The sequence below is a fragment of the Oncorhynchus keta genome, chromosome 30, assembly GCF_023373465.1.
Source record: "Oncorhynchus keta strain PuntledgeMale-10-30-2019 chromosome 30, Oket_V2, whole genome shotgun sequence".
Lineage (NCBI taxonomy): Eukaryota > Metazoa > Chordata > Actinopteri > Salmoniformes > Salmonidae > Oncorhynchus > Oncorhynchus keta.
Window position 1 is genome coordinate 33,125,172 of NC_068450.1, and position 18,793 is coordinate 33,143,964.

Genomic DNA, 18,793 nt, shown 5'->3' on the forward strand with positions numbered 1-18,793 from the left:
TTGCTAAGAAGCCTGTCCACGTGGTAGCCACATTTCAGCTCGTTCCCGTCTTGTCCTTCAACGAATTGAAACATCGAGGTCAGGGATTGGACAGCAAGGGAGAACTCTTGGAAGGCAGCATGGTCTCCCATTTTGATTGGAGATGTGTTCAGGATGTTGTTTAGTTCATTCTGGACTAGCTGGCGTGGCTCACCATATCTTGCTTTCAGGGCCTGGAGAGCGTTGTCGGAGTTCATAAAGGATTTGGCCAGCTTGTATGCACTGGGAAACGACATGTGATCCATCAGTACTTGGTATTTGTAGCATTCTGACAGATGACTGTGAATACCCAGTAGGCTCTCAATGCCATTTCCAAAAGGAACAAAATCCCTCTCTGCTCTTAAAGTATGGCAACTTCGGTCTGGGAATTCCATAGGCTGAGGCTACTAGCAGTTTCATGATGTTGGCTCCCTCTTATGGTTGCGTGAAGGATAAACCCGGGACTGCTGATGAGCTCACTGTGGCCTCATTGGGCATGTCCCCTACTATCCCAGACCCTCTGTTGGTGGCAGCATTACTTGAGTGAGAGCTCCCCCCACCTGATGGTTGATGACTGACAGGCCCTGGACGAGAGGAACGATTTGCCGTTGTTGGTAATTGTCAGAAAGGCAAAGGAGAGGGGCTTTGGCTAGATGGAGGAGGAATGCTAACTGGTGTCACTGGCATAGAGGGCATTGGTGGAGTGGCCTGTCCCCCGTGCTCCGTGTTGGCTGTTGACCTCGGAGCCTTCGGGGGCTGTGTGCCATGATGTACCAGAGGAGCAGATTGGGAAAGAAATGCAGACAGGTCAGGTCCATGTGGAGTGGTGGTCAGGTCAACTCCCTTTGGTTTAGTCATTATTCGTCTCGAAGGACCTTTGAAAGATTAATGGAATCTGTGTGGATAGCTGGACAGGTAGGATGACTGACAGTAGTAAAGGTGAACAGGTGGTCATGGGTCAGGTGACAAAGGAATGGATGAGACCTGAGGCAAGAATTCCTTTAACCACAAAGTGGTATATTTACTGGGCAGTTTGTCTGTGCTACATAACAAAGGAAACAGAACAACATGTATCCAATCAAATTCATAATCAAAAGTCAAATCATAATCATTCTCATTATTAACAATTAGGTTATTCAGTTCAATAAGAATTCAACAGGAATTGTCATTGAGTAATTTAGGCTCAACTATTCATCGTAAGCAGAATAATAATACATATAAATCAATAAACTATAAATGATTAATTCTACAATCTCAATCAATTTGATATCAGGATTTATCAATTCAGCAAATAATCAGAACGTTTCCGATTTCATCTTTTCAGGTTGATGGCCAGCTCTCCCAATCACAACAGATAGTTCAGATGAAATGTAACAGATTCGGTGGATTTACGTTGATTCATGTTCACACGGAATTTCTGGATTAGACGGAGTTGAGGAAGAGAAAGCAGCGAGGTCAGGCGGTGGCGATTCCCTCCTTTTAATGAGTTGAGATCTGTCTGACATTTCCACCTGACCTAATTAAAGCGCACCTGGACCAGGTGAGCAAGTGACCATGAATTAATGGACGATTCCACCAACTCTATGGGCCTTTCTACAGCCACAATTAATCCACACAACATGTAATGATCATAAACCCGCTCTGCGGATATAACCACGGGGCGTGCAGGTTATGAGTCAACCCCCACTAACGTAGTGGTATGACAATGTCAATGTATTGGTCCATTTCACATGAATTACCGACAGTTTACCAATCAATCCATCATAATTAAGTGTTTTCCCTACAAAAATGTAAAATAAAAAAAAACTTAGAAATAAAGAGGGACCGTAATTTGAGCATTGCTGTGTCCAGACCTCATTTTATGCAACTAAGTACCTCAATTTTCTAGCTGAAAGTTTAGCTCTGATAGACTTTTAATTGTGTTTTTAATCCACACACCCTTATTCTCGGATTTAATAAGACCTATGTCACTTTCCCCATCTCTGGAGCCAATAGTCTCCCTGGTGTCTGGAACTATCCTGCGCCTGTTTTGTTTGGCACCTTGTTTTGAGGGAGGTTGAAAACATTGCCTGAATGCATATACTGAATACAGTATTCTGTAGTTAGACTAGCTATATCACAGGACAAGGACACTCCAACTAAAGTAGCATTTCATGGATGATGACTGTCAGTGGATATGCATTTCCAACATTTCATATTACATTCTGGTACGAGAAGTTGACAGAAAAATGTGAAAAGTACTATTTTTTTAAGGCAGATTTTTTTATGCGCCGAACTGATTTGAATAGCTGCGCGGGCCACCTTAAGCACGTCTCTGATGTCAACAGCAATGAGAGCGAGACTCCATCCAGCCTTATAGCGCTTCTCTGACCTGAGTAGTGTTCAGCGGTTTGAAATGTTTATCTTCGCGTCAGTCTCTGCGCAATTTTCGTATTTTCCCCGATTCATGGTTATTTCAGTCTGCGAGACAAGTCTGTTAGGCTATTCCGTGGCACTTTGCGACACTACCTGAGCCAAATTTCTGCCCGACAAGAGAAAGGTAAGATTACATGCATCCCAAGTATGGATATCTACAATTTGTGTTTAATTAGACCAGTGAAAGCAAGTACATGTATTTTGCATTATATTATTGCCTATAAGTCACTGACATAACACGACATATTCGGTTCTTGTGTTAAGTTTATTTTTGTGTGAAAACATTAAATCAACGTTTTATTCGGGCTTCATGCCTAATGCCCGATGTTGTGCCCGGTTGTGCGGGTTAGATGAGCTGTCGGGCTTTCAATAGACTCAGAATAAAACCACAGAATATAGGCTTCTGTCAGCATTCGGTATTGTAGGCACAATGTTGCATAGATAAGAATAATACACTCCTTGCTTTCCATTCGGCGTGATTTTGGCTACGGGCGCAGCAGACGGATTAATCAGAAAACAAAAATGTGCGCGAGCATCTTAACCAAATTTGAACTGTTGCACATGCCAAGATCAATTTTGTCATGTCATTCGATTTGCACATTTTCATGGCATGTTGCATTTTCATTATTTGTAGTCTCAATGGAGAATGTTTCTTATTTGGGCATCGGGCTATTATGCTTCCCGATGTCCTGTGATACTGGTGAATTCAAATATAAAGGCTAATCACGTGTTCAAATATATAGGTAAAGAGGTTTGTCTAACTCTACTGAGAAGAAACATAAATAGACACTGGGGATAAAATCTAGTAGTTTCCGTTTGTATTCAATGTGTTTTACCCCATTTTATAGATGACAGTACTTAAGTAGGCGCTTGAAGGTTCTTTATAAAGCTGCTTTGTGAAGCATTCTTTGATCATCCTACAGCCCGAAAAGCTCTCTGTGCTTGTGGCAGTTTAGTTCAGTAAGAGAGATGAACATATGAAAGTGTCTGGGCTCCAAATGCTGCATTAGTAATAACAGAATAATGCCCATAAACAGGAAAGTAGGCTGTATGTGTGACATGAAGAAATGCCATTTAGCATATGCTTTTATCTAAAGCGACTTACAGTCAGTCGTGCATACGTTTTTCTCGTCATGTATGTGTGGTCCCGGTAATTGAGCTCACCATATTGGCGTTGCAAGCGCCCTGCTCTTCCAACTGAGCTACAGAGCACCATCCTACCCGAGAGGGAATGGGTGATCTAGTATGTGTGAATGGGCGATGTAGTATGTGTGATCAACAGAATACAATTGGTTTTGTGATGCTATAGTTTATTGTGCTTTATCTGCATTCAGTGTATCAAATACTTGTTGGCTATAGGGGCTCAGTATTCATTTGAAACATGTTTAAAGGGATTAGGAGCATGTTTCATTGTCAGCTCCTCTCCCTTCCAGCGGCCCCAAGGACAGGTTTTCATGGCTATGCATTTTCTTCACACTCCTAGGCTATCTGTATTTAGAGTGCTCTATGCATACTGTATGCTGCATATCTCCAAATTACCATTCTCCTTCTTGTACTAGCTCCTACTTTTCTTTATAGAACACAAACTGTCAGCCCCCTACAGCTGCTGATGCTGATAGTGATGGTGCCATTAAGTGTAGATTATTATTCCTTTTGACAGGTGTGAGAGTCTGTGTAGGGGGGGGCATGTCCCCCCACTTTCTGAAATTACATTTTTGCCCCAGTTTTATCATTGTAATGTGATGCAAACAAGGTCAGAAAGATGGTTGGCAATGATTGGAGGTCCACAATATCTGTTTAAAATTATACTGTCAATCCTCCATAGGAAATCATAGAAATATACATAACAGAAAAGACTTGACCATTAGTGGTGGAAAGTTCAGCTCATTCCGTTCATTTGAATCAGTAATGCCTAGAGTACGCAGGAAACCCTACCTGTGAATGATGAACTAAAAACTGTAAACAGTCATAATTTACCAGTAGTGGTGCATGGGGAAAATCACTGGGGGGGAAAGCCATATGACATCCTATGTGTTGTGACAATTACCTTGTTTGCTCTATAAATCCTGTTAGTTCATGCGCCTTGCGCCCGTGATATACAGACTTAAGGCCAAGACAATAAGAAGACACAGTGGCAGAATAATTTCACCCACACGTTTGTTTCATCACAAAACCGGAGAGCAACCAATCCGAAGTCCACAAAACATATAGCATGTAACAAACAGTTACATGGCCTACAGCATGGTCAACCAAGTTAATGTTTCCAACATTTTCTGACTACTAATGTCACGACTTCTGCCGAAGTCGTTGCCTCTCCTTGTTCGGGCGGTGCTCGGCGTTCGACGTCACCGGTCTTCTAGCCATCATTGATCCTTTTTTTCATTTTCCATTGGTTTTGTCTTGTCTTCCCACACACCTGTTTTCAATCCCATTCATTACCTGTTGTGTATTTAACCCTCTGTTTCCCCTCATGTCTTTGTCAGAGATTGTTTATTGTCAGTGTAGTGTTGTTTGTTGTATAGGTGCGCGTCGGGTCTTCGTACCCATATTTTGTTTATGTTCTTTTCCTGTTTAGTGTTATGGAGCAAGTTACTAGGACATTATTAAAAGACTCCATTTTACACTCCGTTTGACTCTCTTGCGCCTGACTTCCCTGCCACCTATACACATATGCTTGACAACTAAACAACTATTGATTTAGAAACACTGAGAGTTACCGCAAGTCGCAAAGAAAACAGTTCCTGCCTCCACTATTCCAGCACCATTTCAATATCATCAAATCACCCATGCTTAGTCTAATACAGAGACAACTAGAAGATACCAAAAACAATTTAGTCCAACCAATGCAAGCTAAATATGATGTGGCTGTCTATCCATGGTTCTGATTTCTCTCTGAGTGTGTGTGCGTGCATTTGTGTAAGTAGAAAAAACATGTGGACTCACCCTAATTGTAGAGAAATGTCAATGCCATCCTCTCTTTTCACACTTTTATTTGTTGTTTTCCTAGGCTACCTGGCTAAAATGCTTGCTCACTAGCCTAACTTCCTTTCATGGGCAACATTAGCTAGTTAACATGAGCCTTCTACTCTTTCTCAGGTAAGATACATTTAGCCTCTTGCCAATTGAAGGAAAATAATGAAACGCAGAGAGACAAAGATGAATTATTGTATGTTTTTTAAATGTTTAAACATTTTTTTTGCGAAGCCTGACTGGCTTCCCTTGGCGTCAATTAATACACACCACTGGATACTACAAGCCTCTCGTTCACATCTCGTTCACCATAGGGGGCAGCAGGCAGGACCTCCTACTGGCGAATGATGAACTGAAAACTCAAAAGAGTCATCATGATTCTACCAGCCTCTCATTCACACGTCGCTCACCATAGAGGGCTTATTGGAGCTGTCATTTGTGACTGAGACGTGTAACCTTGTGCTTTAAACAATGTACATTTGTTGATTGCTAGGCTTACAAATAAGATTATTTCTTGATACATTTGAAATGAGTTCTAGTTGTGGCTGCAACCAGACTAGATTGTGAGCGACTCCTGCCAGAATGTGTTGCTTGACTGCCGTCCGTGAGGGTAATATGCGCACACAATGTCATGCGCACACAATGTCATTCGCTAACTGCAGCTCCCCCAAACGATTCATGTTCAAGTTTGTTGAGCAGAGGCTGTGTATGTTTTGGTTCTTCAAAGCTGTGTCCATAATATTCAATAATTAATGAATTGCAATCATGCTTGCACCAACATGTATTTGTCTTCTATGCTCACAATCTATTTCCCTCCGTGCGTGTGACAGACAGTTGGTGGTTGTAGTACGTCTCTGGAGCTGCTGTGATGGAGGAGTGTGTATTAATCCAGCTGTAGGACTCATTGCAGCTAGTACTACCAGATCAAACAAACAACTAAAATGAACGAGTCACTCAGAAAATCTAATCATGAGTCTTGAGTCAGTTAAAAGAGTCGTTCAGAAAGAACGAATCGCTCGCAAACTGCACATACAGTGGGGCAAAAAAGTATTTAGTCAGCCACCAATTGTGCAAGTTCTCCCACTTAAAAATATGAGAGAGGCCTGTAATTTTCATCATAGGTACACTTCAACTATGACAGATAAAATGTGAAAAAAAATCCAGAAAATCACAATGTAGGATTTTTAATGAATGTATTTCCAAATTATGGTGGAAAATAAGTATTTGGTCACCTACAAACAAGCAAAATTTCTGTCTCTCACAGACCTGTAACTTCTTCTTTAAGAGGCTCCTCTGTCCTCCACTCGTTACCTGTATGAATGGCACCTGTTTGAACTTGTTATCAGTATTAAAGACACCTGTCCACAACCTCAAACAGTCACACTACAAACTCCACTATGGCCAAGACCAAAGAGCTGTCAAAGGACACCAGAAACAAAATTGTAGACCTGCACCAGGCTGGGAAGACTGAATCTGCAATAGGTAGATGACAGGCAAAAAACTCAGATTACGTGAAATAGGGTCTTCAAAAAAGAATACAATTGTTTGACAACACTGTTTGTAAGCCTTTAATTATATCAAACTCAACCGTTTCTGTTTTCCAGTGACGAAGACATGGACGTCTCATCATGGTACAATGGGGTAGACAAAATGGGTCAACTTTGAGCACCTTTATCTCCTGAATGTTTTAACATTCATGTCTAAAAAGTGACTTTCTGACCACTTCTTCCATGGGAAAACACGCATGGAAAGGGATCAAATGGGATACTGTCAAAAAGTGATTGAATTCAAATGGATTTGCCCTGTAATGTTCAAGTCAACCACAGACGCACAGTGCTCCTCAGGGAACAGTATATAGCTGCTTTCTTTTCACAGTTTGTTTACTGTCGATCTTTCAGACGCATGGATCCTAAACATGTATTATTTATACGGGTGTGTAGTTGTAGGCACAGCCTGTGCCAACGAGTGTCTGAGGCTCCAGCTTTTCTTAATTCAGGAGAGTGATCTGAAAACGTCAGTCACTGTTAGTCTCTCTGGGGTCTTCAGGAACTCTAGCCGAGTGTTAATAACGAGCATCTACCGACTCTCTGGCATTACATATTCTTGCTTGATGTCTCTGTTCAACCTGAGTCAGGTACTGTAGTGCTTCTGGGAATAATCATCTTCCAAATAATGTTCTCCTTCCTGTCCAGGGGCTTTATGCAGCACAGTAAGATGTGCCTTGTGGAGTCAAGAGGTCAAAGTGTCATTGCGATTTAATTACACATGACACCAGCCTTGATCCTATTGATGACACTCTGCTGCTTTTTTTCTGGCATGTAAACTACACATAGTGGTGTAGCAAACCCACAGTGCCTGGGGACTGGAGACAAAGGCACAGAGTCACGTCCTCCGTCATTGTAATCACTCTATCCTACAAAAGAGACACCAGACAGTCAAGCCAACCGACCCGAATAAAACGTGACGGTGCTGTGTCAAGCCCCCCGGTAGAATCACAGATTGTAGGGGATTGTGGTATTGTAGCTTGGAGCACACTCCCTTGCTCCCTTGGCCTCCAGACAAGTGTGTGCACTCAAGCAGTACAGAACAGCCACATCAGCCATCACCCCTGCCCCCTCTTCATCATCCTTACCCCGGGCTGAAAGGAGATGAAGGCAGGGGATAGGGGGGGAAAGAATGGGGATAGAAAAGCAATTGGCTAACTCTATAAATCCAATGCACCTTGGGTACCTAACCCCGACCATGGTGACTGGGAGCTATTATTTAGAATCTGGTAACCGATGCTCTCCTATTAACATTGAGTGGCTTGGCGTCTGCCGGTTGTCTCCCGTGACAACTTTATGCCTGTTATTTACTGCCTGGCACTGCAGGCCTTGCTCTCTGAGCCGCGGACAGAGCTAAGCTCAGTGTGGAGGCTCTGCATTCAAGTCAAACTACCACTCCTTATTATGAAAGAGCAGGGAGGGAAGAGGGTGTATGTTTGCTGGTATGGGTGGGTGTTTTGTATAGTTTGTGTGTGTGTGTGTGTGTGTGTGTGTGTGTGTGTGTGTGTGTGTGTGTGTGTGTGTGTGTGTGTCTATACAGTGCATTTGTAAAGTATTCAGACCCCTTGACTTTTTCCACATTTTGTTACATTACAGTCTTTTTCTAAAATGGGTTATATAGTTTTTTCCTCCTCATCAATCTACACACAATACCCCATAATGACAAAGCAAAAAAAAAAAAAGTTTTTAGAAATGTTTGCAAATGTATTACAAATACAATTCTGAAATATTACATTTACATAAGTATTCAGACCATTTACTCAGTACTTTGTTGAATCACTTTTGGTAGCGATTACAGCCTAGAGTATTCTTGGGTATGACACTACAAGCTTGGCACACCTGTATTTGAGAAGTTTCTCCCATCCTTCTCTGCAGATCCTCCCAAGCTCTGTCAGGTTGTATAGGGAGCATCACTTGCACAGCTATTTTCACGTCTCTCCAGAGATGTTCGATGGCCTTAAAGTCCGGGCTCTTGTCCACTCAAGGACATTCAGAGACTTGTCCCGAAGTCACTCCTGGGTTGTCTTGGCTGTGTGCTTAGGGTTGTTGGACATTTGGAAGTTGAACCTTCGCCCCCAGTCTGAGGTCCTTGGTGCTCTGGAGCAGGTTTTCATCAAGGACCTCTCTGTACTTTGCTCCGTTCATCTTTTCCTCAATCCTGACTAGTCTCCCAGTCCCTACCGCTGAAAAACATCCCCACAGCATGATGTTGCCGCCACCATGCTTCACCGTATGGATGGTGCCAGGTTTCCTCCAGACTTGATGCTTGACATTGACACTAAAGTGTTCAATCTTTGTTTCACCATACCAGATCATCTTGTTTCTCATGGTCTGAGAGTCCTTTAGGTGCCTTTTGGCGAACTCCAAGCTGGCTGTCATGTGCCTTTTACTGAGGAGTGGCTTTGGTCTGGCCACTACCATAAATACCTTATTGATGGAGTGCTGCAGAGATGGTTGTCCTTCTGGAAGGTTCTCCCATCTCCACAGAGGAACTCTGGAGCTCTGTCAGAGTGACCATCGGGTTCATGGACATCCTCCCTGGCCAAGGCCCTTCTCCCCAGATTGCTCAGTTTGGCCAGGCAGCCATCTCTAGAAAGAGTCATTGCATACATTCCTAAAAACCTGTTTTTGCTTTTCCATCCGAGGTATTGTGTGTAGATTTTTTTTATTTAATCCATTTTAAATAAGGCTGTAATGTAACAAAATGTGGATAAAGTGAAGGAGTCTGAATACTTTCTCAATGCACTGTGTGTTCCGTATATGTGTGTGTGTTTTCTATGTGTGTGTTTACGCACGTGAGCGTGCGTGCGTGTGCGTGCGTGCGTGTGTGTGTGTGTGTGTGCGTGTGTGTGCGTGTGCGTCATTTACATGTTTGCTGGTGCGACGGGGCTGGGGGAGTGAGTTGTCACAGACTTTGTGAGCTATGCTCCAAAAGAGGTCATACGTTCTGTCTAGCCAGTCAGGCTTCAGTGCTCTGCTGTTCTGTTTAAGCTTCACACAGCAAGGTGACGTTGTATTTCTTTGTCCTGTCATCCTGAGCAATATTGATGCACATGCTTTTGGTTTCCTTGCTTTTGTCTCTACCTCGGCGTAAACACACAGAGAGGGATAAACGTACGTTTTCCCCTTCTGGATAAATATTTCACAGGCGTTGAATAAATGTTCAAATAAATGCCTGACTGTTGAGGCTTTTATCAGTTATTAATGATTCATTATCTCCGATCCATTGTTGTCCTTGGGCCTTCTCGTTTCCACTACAAAGGCTGTATAATTAGTTGTTAATCAGCAAAGACGGTAATGTTAATTTAATGCTGCATTTTTTAGCCCCCGGTTTACAAAAGTGCATCTAATCCCAATCTATGTGTAAAGAAGGACTGTATAATGAAAACTCCTCTTGTTTCTGTTATCAAATGTGCAGTCCCAGGACCGATGGTGAATAACAATTAGAGCAGACTACGGCTAGCCTGGTTAAACCAGACTGAACTCTTTAAGTGAAGTAAAACAGTAGTGAGTGCAGTCTGGCTTTACCAGGCTAGGCTACTGCAGTGGCCCCCCCTGTAATTTGTCTTAATGGCTCCAGTTCAGTTCTGCATCTAACAACTATCCTGGCCCTGATGGTCTTTCATTCATTTCATTTGTTTATTCCCCAGGAACTATTAGTCAGCAAAACTCTGCTGAATATTTAAAGCCTTGTGACTGTTTCTATCATCTTTGTTTAATCTGCGACCAGCAGTCTTTCTTGTGTCAGATGTGGAGGGTCTGTCGTTAGTAGTAGTGTCGGCGTTAGTCACTTCTCATCTGGTAATGTGCTAACGTGTTCTAATTAAACCAGACACGTCGTGATCTGCCTTTTCGAAATGTCTCATCCGACGGTTAGCGGCGCGACCTGGAGCTGGGTTTGGTCCCCTGCTCTGTTCTATTGTCTCCCCCTCTCTCTTGTATTATAGCGTAGAGGCTCGCCTCTCTCCCCTCTGCTTCTTAATATTCATGGAGCATTCTATTGGTTCTATGCAGAGGGTAGACTACGCACTGAGTGGAAGAGGTGTGTGTGTGTGTGTGTGAACAACTGAATATGCATTGTCTTTACATGTGGGGGCAATTTTGTTGTATGATTGGTTTTCATGAGGGACATTGATGCCTACATGCAGCGGATCAGGAAATGGGAGGGACTGTTTATGATGATTACCTTGAGTCCTAGGGTTTCATTTCATTTTAGAGACGTGATGGAGTGTTTATGGCAATTTGAAATGTGTCCTTTTCCACATACAAGGTGATGAACTCATCAGAAATCTGAAATAACTCAGGATTTAAAGGTGAAAGACTGAGTGTGTTCTAGTTTGTGTCTGTCTCTGTGTGTTTCGAGGGGTAGAGAGAGCGAGCACTTTAGGAAACCATCTCTGGCATGTCTTCAAAGGAGCTACTGTCTCTTTGGAAATTGATGAAGCAGTTTCATCTATTGTTCTCTGACAGACACAGTAGGCTATGTAATGCTTTCCCCTTCTACATGCATGATTGGAGAGATCTGCCTATAGAAAGTAGTTAATTTGATGGAAATCTTCAAGATTTGAATTGGGGGAACTTTCATAGGCAGATCATCAGTCTTTGTAGGGCCTAACTCTTGCATGAGAATGGATCCTGATGAGTAGAGTTAGGAGTGGAAGTTCTATTGTTGGGCCTCTGGTTGTTTAAGGGATAAGATTGTTGGATTCCCATGATACCCCGGCCTTTCATTTGCTCAGTGAATTGAACCTTGTCATTCAAAGGAAGATAATGTTTGAGAATGGAAGGCTTACCAGGCCTTGAAGATGGCAGTTGAAAGGCCTGCTTTTGACCGCCTCCTAGAGAGCATATGAAAGGTATGTCCCCCAAAAAGGGCATTATGACTACATTAGTTCCTACCAGAGAGACTTCCGACTCTCTTCAGTAGTTACTGAAGGAGCCATGGTCTAATTGAGTGTCGAGGGACAGGTCCTGTGTGCTGAATGATACTGTTTGACCTCCCTAAAGAGAGAGGGAATGTGCCAGTGTGAGTTTCTGGTCTGAACTGTGTTGGTTGTAATGTGGCTGTGCTGTGTGCCGGGGGCTGGGCCGGGTCGGTCAATACAACAGCCCCAGATCCCAGGAGGAGATCGTTTTTCAAGGCTGTGTGTCCCACATCCACAGAGTCCTAATGGCAGGCTCCCTATCCTCTCCAGCCTCCCTAGCCTTCCCGGCTGTATGATTTATCAAAGGGAAAAGGTCAGTCTGGCGGGCTGTAATTAATTCTGTCAGCTGTTATTTGGTGCTGCGTGGGAGTGCTTTCTCCATTAGTGGCACATTACATGGTTTGTCTCAGGGACAGACATGTAGGAAAGGGGCCGTTTTCATTTCAATCATGATGCACTCTCATCAGGGACAGGGAGGAAGGTGGTTGGTGGAAGGTGTTTGGTAGAAGGTAGTTGGTGGAACGTAGTTGGTGGATGGTGGAAGCTGGAAGGTGGAAGCAGTAAGGTGGATGGTGGAAGGTGGATGGTAGTTGGTGGATGTGACTCACATAGCCGGGGCGGAGGTGAAATGCCGACTAGCCTAATCCTTTTTCTTCTTTCACGACTCTGACAAGGCGGACGATATGCGGCTCCCTCGGGAACAGGCCCCGACCCCAGTGATCTGCGTGAAGAGGAGGCGGAGAAAGAGAGGCCAGAGAGCGGGCTGCCTTATGAGTAGTTGGAGGTGATCGCATAAACCCCCGCTTCCCTCATTTCTGCTAGCAAACAAGCAATCTTTGGACAATAAAATTGATGAGTTACTGGGAGGATTAAACTACCAACGGGACATTAAAACTGTAATATCTTATGCTTCACCAAGTCGTGACTGAACGACGACAATATCAACATACCGCTGGCTGGTTATATGATGTACCGGCAGAATAGAACAGCGGCATCTGGTACGACGAGGGGCGGCTGTCAATGTATTTTTGTAAACAACAGCCGGTGCACGGTATCTAAGGAAGTCTCGAAGCTATTGCTCTCCTGAGGTAGACTTTCTCATGATAAGCTGCAGACCAGGAGATAGTTTTCATCTGTATTCTTTGTAGCTGCTTACATACCACCACAGTCAGAGGCTGGCACTAAGATAAGCACTGAATGAGCTGTATTCCACCATAAGCAAACAAGAAAACGCTCACCCAGAGGCGGTGCTCCTGGTTGCCAGGACTTTAATGCAGGGAAACTTAAATCAGTTTTACCAAATTTCTATCAGCTTGTTAAATGTGCAACCAGAGAGAAAAGAACTCTGGACCACCTATACTCCACAGACAGAGATGCATACAAAGCTCTCCCTCGCACTCCATTTGGCAAATCTGACCATAATTCCATTCTCCTCCTTACAAGCAAAAATCAAAACAGGAAGCACCAGTGACTAGATCAATAAAAAAGTGGTCAGATGAAGCAGATGCTAAGCTACAGGACTGTTTTGCTATCACAGACTGGAATATGTTCTGGGATTCCTCCAATGACATTGAGGAGTACACCACATCTGTCATTGGCTTCATCTATAAGTGCATCGATGATGTCGTCCCCACAGTACATACCCCAACCAGAACACATGGATTACAGGCAGCATCCGCACTGAGCTAAAGGCTAGAGCTACCGCTTTCAAGGAGCGGGACACTAACCCGGAAACTTATAAGAAATTCCGCTATTCCCTCCGACTAACTATCAAACAGGAAAAGCATCAATACAGGACTAAGATCGAGTCGTACTACACAGGCTCTGACTCTCGTCAGATGTGGCAATGTCTGCAAACCATTACAGACTACAAAGGGAAGCACAGCTGAGAGCTGCCCAGTGACACGAGCCTACCTTGATGAGCTAAACTACATGGCCAGATGGATTACCAGGACGTGTACTGCGAGCATGCGCTGACCAACTAGCAAGTGTCTTCACTGACATTTTCAACCTCTCCCTGTCCGAGGTCTGTAATAACAACATGTTTTAAGCAGACCACCATAGTGCTTGTGCCCAAGAACACTAAGGTAACCTGCCTAAATGACTACCGACCCGTAGCGCTCACGTCTGTAGCCATGAAGTGCTTTGAAAGGCTGGTCATGGCTCACATCAACACCATCATCCCAGAAACCCTAGACCCACTTCAATTTGCATACCGCCCCAACAGATCCACAGATGATGCAGTCTCTAGTGCACTCCACACTGCCCTTTCCCACCTGAACAAAATGAACTCCTATGTGAGAATCCTATTCATTGACTACAGCTCAGCGTTCAACACCATATTGCCCTCAAAGCTCATCAATAAGCTAAGGACCCTGGGACTAAACACCTCCCTCTGCATCTCCCTCTGCATCTGGATACCCTTACCACCTGGGCCGCCCCAGGTGGTAAGGGTAGGTAACAACACATCCGTCACGCTGATCCTTAACACGGGTGCCCCTCAGGGGTGTGTGCTAAGCCTCCTCCTGTACTCCCCGTTCACTCATGACTGCATGGCCAGGCACGACTCCAACACCATCATTAAATTGGCAGATGACACAACAGTGGTAGCCTGATCACCGACAACAACGAGACAGCCTATAGGGAGGAGGTCAGAGACCTGGCTGGGTGGTGCCAGGACAATAACCTCTCTCTGAACGTGATCAAGACAAAGGAGATGATCGTGGACTCCAGGAAAAAGAGGACCGAGCACGTCCCCATTCTCATCTACGGGGCTGCAGTGGAGCAGGTTGAGAGCTTCAAGTTCCTTGGTGTCCACATCACCAACAAACTAACTATGGTCCAAGCACACCATGACAGCAGTGAAGCAGGCACAATCACATATTCCCCCTCAGGAGACTGAAAGGATTTTGCATGGGTCCTCAGATCCTCAAAAGGTTCTTCAGCTGCACCATCAAGAGCATCCTGACCATTTGCATCATTGCCTGGTATGACAACTGCTCAGCCTCTGACCGCAAGGCACTACAGAGGGTAGAGCGAACTGCCCAGTACATCACTGGGGCCAACCTTCCTGCCATCCAGGATCTCTATACCAGGCAGTGTCAGAGGAAGGCCCAAAAAATTGTCAAAGACTCCAGCCACCCTAGTCATAGACTGTTCTCTCTACTACCACACGACAAGCGGTACCGGAGCACGAAGTCTAGATCCAAGATGCTTCTAAACAGCTTCTACCCCCAAGCCGTAAGACTCCTGAACATCTAGTCATCTAGACAGCTTTGCACACTCTTGGCATTCACTCAACCAGCTTCACGAGGAATGCTTTTCCAACAGTCTGAGCACTTGTTGGCTGCTTTTCCTTCACCCTGCGGTCCAACTTATCCCAAACCATTACAATTGGGTTGAGGACGGGTGATTGTGGAGGCCAGGTCATCTGATGCAGCACTCCATCACTCTCCTTGGTCAAATAGCCATTACACAGTCTGGAGGTGTCTTTTGGGTTATTGTCCTGTTGAAAAACAAATGAGAGTCCCACCAAGCGCAAACCAGATGGGATGGCGTATGACTGCAGAGTGCTGTGGTAGCCATGCTGGTTAACTGTGCCTTGGATTTGAAACCAATCAGCAACAGTGTCACCAGCAAAGCACCATCATACCTCCTCCTCCATGCTTCACAGTGGGAACCACACATGCGGAAATTATCCGTTCATCTACTCTGTTTCTCACAAAGACACGGTGGTTGGAACCAAAAATCTCAAATCAAATTTGGAAACATCAGACCAAAGGACAGATTTCCACCGGTCTAATGTCCATTGCTTGTGTTTCTTGGCCCAAGCAAGTCTCTTCTTCTCATTGATGTCCTTTAGTAGTGGGTTCTTTGCAGCAATTTGACTTGATTCACGCAGTCTCCTCTGAACAGTTGATGTTCAGATGTGTCTGTTACTTGAATTCTGTGAAGTATTTATTTGGGCTGCAATTTCTGAGGCTGGTAACTCTAATGAACTTATCCTCTGCAGCAGAGGTATCTCTGGGTCTTCCTTTCTGTGGCGGTCCTCATGAGAGCCTGTTTCATCATCGTGCTTGATGGTTTTTGCGAGTGCACTTGAAGAAGCATTCAAAGTTCTTGAAATTGTCCAGATTGACTGACCTTAAGTAATGATGGACTGTCATTTCTCTTTGCTTATTTGAGCAGTTAGGGCTATCTTCTGTATGACCTTGTCACAACACAACTGATTGACTCAAACACATTAAGAAGGAAAGACATTCCATAAATTAACTTTTAACAAGGCACACCTTTTAATTTAAATGTATTCCAGGTGACTACCTCATGAAGCTGGTTGAGAGAATGCCAAGAGTGTGCAAAGTTGTCATCTAGGCAAATGTTGGCTACTTTGAAGAATCTCAAATATATAATATATTTAGATTTGTTTAACACTTTTTTGGCTACTTTATGATTCCTTATGTATTAATTCATAGTTTTGATGTCTTCTCTATTATTCTAAAATATAGAAAATATTAAAAAATAAACAAAAACCCTTGAATGAGTAGGTGTGTCCAAACATTTGACTGGTACTGTATATTCGGTTCAAATTCCGTATCAGCCAATTAAACGAGTTGTGACGTGGTTGGATGTCATCCAACACGTGTTCATAAAAGTGTCCTTGTCCAACTGCACATTCGGATCATCAAAACGACTAGATCCTGTGTGTTGGACTGACTGGTGTCAAATAACTCTCTGTGTAGAGTGCCAAGCTCCATGTTATTGTCACAGACTGTGACAAGTTTCTTCCCCACCCTTTTGTAAATGTAGAAGTACATGTGTCAGTGTTTTGAGAAGTGCAGCCAAAACCTAGTAAATGAAGATTACGAATGTATTTAATGAGGAGCTTCTTGTTAGAGTCTCTCTTGCAGACCCGACACAGGTTACTGGCACTGCTATACAAATAATTGTTGTTACTATAGGTTATGTTACATAGACGTGTATGCTACACGTACATGTACTACATTTTATATTCATTATTACAATCATCCACTATGTCATGTATGCGTTATTCGATTTGAGCACCGAGGACCAGCAGTGAACAGTGTTTTCCTTAACAAACATTCTTGATGCAAGGTGGGTTTGCATTCACAGTTAATGTGCACTGTCATATTCAAGTCAACTGTTTTAATGGTGTGCGCCAACAGGAAGCGATGATGATGATGATGGTGGTGGAACATGACAGCTATTTTACAAGTCCATAAGACTCTTAATTATTTAGCGGAACATGTTATGTACGATAAACTTAAACATTTTATAGACATTGTTTAACTTTTTTTTCTCGTAAAAGCAGATGGATTTGTGTGAAATGGATGAGCAAAAAACGTGGTATTTTGTCATATATGTGAAAACGTGGTATTTTGTCATATATGTAAAAACGTGGTATTTTGTCATATATGTAAAAACGTGGTATTTTGTCATATATGTGAAAACGTGGTATTTTGTCATATATGTGAAAACATGGTATTTTGTCATATATGTGAAAACGTGGTATTTTGTCATATATGTGAAAACGTGGCATTTTGTCATATATCTGAAAACTTGGTATTTTGTCACATGTGATAACGTGCCTTTTGAATTTTGTCTAACGTTAATCGCTAGTAGCCTAGTCAAGGATGTATCATGCAATATTGGCATACACGCAGACCAGAGGAACAAAATTAAACCTGGAATTTGAAGGTTTAAAATACTAAGTTGACATATTTTAAGAAAAAAGTTGGTTGGTGGATATAAAGTTCAAGATCTTTGATAGGCTGATGCGGTATTTGTTACAGGAAATAATGACTGCCAGCTGAGTCCGGTTCGTTTCGGGTTCAGTTTGGCAGGTTATCTGAAGCGAAAAGCTAATATGTAGCGTCTGAGCACGTGCAAATACATAGGCGATTTTAGTTGGCTGCTGCGCATTTTGAGACTAAGAAAAAGCTCAAATTGATTCTAATGTTCACAAGTATGTTCACAAGTATGGCTCCAGCAAATCTAGGATGATACTCACATATCTTATCGTTCAACTTGGATTCGTTTTTTATGATTAAGATGGAGATCATCTGTTACATTTCAAACTTGGCAGAGTGTCCAGGGCAACACTCAATTTCCACCCTGCTTTTGTTTAGGCAATTACTAAAATAATGGAACACATAAAGTCATATTACCAAGTTTAATGGAGTGAGATCCTTGTACCCAGGTATATTTCAAAGCTCTACATGTTTCTAAATTCTATTTTACATCTCAAAGTATTTTTTTCTCTAAATCACATTGTCTGCACAGATGTGCTTTTACAGCACGTACTTAGACATCTAACTACCTCCTCATCTATCTAGATTGAGAGAGAGCTGCCTTCTTAGTTATTGTTCCTATGGAAACAGTGAAGTGAAAAAGTTCAAGCTAATCATTATTCAGGTCTTTCCAATAGTGAGGAGGGAGAAGTTCTCAGATTGTGTAGCATTTTGCCCTTGTGGATTGCACTCTTGATGTTAAACCCTCCTTTTTGTAGCGGGCCAACAGGGCTCTGACCTTCTGTGTGCTTCTGCCAAGCGTTTGGGGCTTTGGATTGGTCATCGCAGGCCTGGGAGCATTGTGCTGGAGCAAATCCCAATGATTCAGCTGGATGAACATTGCAATGACCTGAACTTTCCGAGATTGTCCCAATCACTTTGACCCTTGAGAAAGCAAGCGGATGCTAGTCCTCAGGCTCCCAACAAAATCAACCTCCGTAAAAACACAGAGCAAAGCCTTTCTCCTTGTCACAGAGTTACACACCTTAAAACTTGATGTGAATGTGATCCGCCTAATGGCTGTCTATGTGCAGCAAAGCTTCCTCCTGGGAGGGGCTAATATGGAACAATCTGCCTAAATCTACGTGATGCTGGTGCCGTGGATGGCTGCGTC

General features: G+C 43.3%; 1 protein-coding gene across 2 annotated transcripts in view; it reads left to right on the forward strand.

Annotated features, from left to right (window-relative positions):
* Window positions 1-2,142: 2,142 nt before the first annotated feature.
* drp2 (dystrophin related protein 2) overlaps window positions 2,143-18,793 on the forward strand; it is a 254,344-nt gene continuing 237,693 nt past the window's right edge. For both annotated transcript variants that reach the window (XM_052488310.1, XM_052488312.1), the window contains exon 1: window positions 2,143-2,557. The gene's annotated coding sequence lies outside the window, so the exon portion shown is untranslated. The remainder of the gene's footprint in view (window positions 2,558-18,793) is intronic.